This window comes from Dicentrarchus labrax, unplaced genomic scaffold (genome assembly GCF_905237075.1).
Source record: "Dicentrarchus labrax unplaced genomic scaffold, dlabrax2021, whole genome shotgun sequence".
Classification (NCBI taxonomy): Eukaryota; Metazoa; Chordata; class Actinopteri; family Moronidae; genus Dicentrarchus; species Dicentrarchus labrax.
This window is the reverse complement of record NW_026136715.1, coordinates 1710227-1711939: the sequence shown is the minus strand read 5'-3', so window position 1 is coordinate 1711939 and position 1713 is coordinate 1710227. Positions and strand designations below refer to the sequence as shown.

The 1713-nt window shown below is 39.1% G+C and overlaps 1 protein-coding gene across 1 annotated transcript in view; it reads right to left on the bottom strand.

The window, feature by feature from the left end:
• LOC127378055 (myosin-7B-like) overlaps positions 1-1713 on the bottom strand; it is a 25028-nt gene extending 23315 nt beyond the window's left edge. The window contains exon 1 of the mRNA XM_051426551.1: positions 1539-1713. The gene's annotated coding sequence lies outside the window, so the exon portion shown is untranslated. The remainder of the gene's footprint in view (positions 1-1538) is intronic.

Genomic DNA, 1713 nt, shown 5'->3' with positions numbered 1-1713 from the left:
AATGTATGACGAACAATATACAAGTCAATTTCTTTGTATTTTTATATCGAAATCCAATAATTTTCTCTTCATGTAAAACTAAATGTGACACGTGCTTACGTCAGCATGAACTAACTGATTTCAACCAATAATATCCTGACATTCACCGGTCAATCAATCTTTTAGCCACACAGAGCGAAGATTCATTAGTTAGCTAGATAGCTAACAGCATGGCTAGCTAGCTACCAGAGCTCACTGCTTACTGTACAAACACACAACTTTATCAGTGTTTTGGGTGTTGTTGTTGTTATAAGTATAATTAATGAAATAACAACCCCTAAACAGAGATATTTCTTCAATCACAATGACAAATGTTAAATGAACTGCTCCTTGTTAGTAGAAACATTCACTGTTGGTTTGACTGTGGATGTTATATAGAAATATAGAACGCAACCAGACCTATACTTGAATTGTTTCGACCTGTATCTGGCTGTGTAAGTGAAACCCAAACTAAACCATGATGTCAACAAACCGGCATGGCAGCCATTTTTACAGTAATACCGGCATACCTCGACGCATTCCTCGGGATGTCAGACAGAGCTAACAGCTGCCACATCAGCTCAACTCAGGCCTCTCCCGGTATTAGTTTCTTTCCATGGCCGAGTGGATTCACTGTCACACCCTTAAACAAACGGCCAGAAGTCCTGACTGTAGTCATCATCAAACAATAGCTCTCTGTTGAAGCCCTCTGTCCTTCCTTTCATCGTCAAAATCAACAACAGTGCAAAATTATAATTCACTGACAAAAGTCTGAGTGAAGCTGATGTTTGACTTTGCTCCTACTGACCTACGCATCCTCCATCCATCCGCTCTGTGTTAATACCCTGTCGCCTTCAGGTTCCTGTTAAGTACAGACTTTACATGACAGCCTTATTGTTTGCTTGTGTATATAGCTGAGCTGCACAATATGGTAAAAACGTCATATTGTGATTATTTTGTCAGATATTGCAACATGATTCGCGATTAATCTCTCATTTTCTGAATTAATCGATTAGTTATTGTGTACAGAAATGTTGACAGTGACATCCTTGAATGTCTAGCAGCAGTTTTTTCTTCAGAGAACACATTTTTGATGCTTATAATCTTGATTTCCATTTTCTTTTCTAAGGTCACATTGTTCTGTTGTCTTATAGAATGAACTTAGATCAATACTTACTGATATTTCTAAAGTAATGGAAAGTAATAAAGTTACTTTAATATTGTGATACTTGGATTAGCTCACTGACTACATTCTTAAACAGGTTATTAGTCACTGTATCAGATTACATTTTTAAAGTAATCCTCTAACCCTCCACCGGGGAAATTAAAACCAGTTCATCCAGCATATCACCTTCATTGTCTTCACCATAGCATCGATGGCTGAGGCTCGCGGGTACTGTAGTATCTGGAGCCGTTTTAATTCTCAGAAAACGCACATTAATGAGGCTTTAACATGAAATATCCTGAACTCTAAACAAGATTTTGGACTCAAACACAAAGACCCAGGACGGTGTACTCACTGTGTCGGGTTAGTCTGGACCGGTCTGAATCTCCTTCGGTGGATTTAGTTCAGTTTGGATGTTGCAGCAGGAGTTTGTGAGGATGTGTGGAAGAACACAATAAGTCAGCCAACAGAGCATCACATCACTTTATAACCTCCCCATGTGAAGGTCAGGGCAGCATGTGACCTCTGTG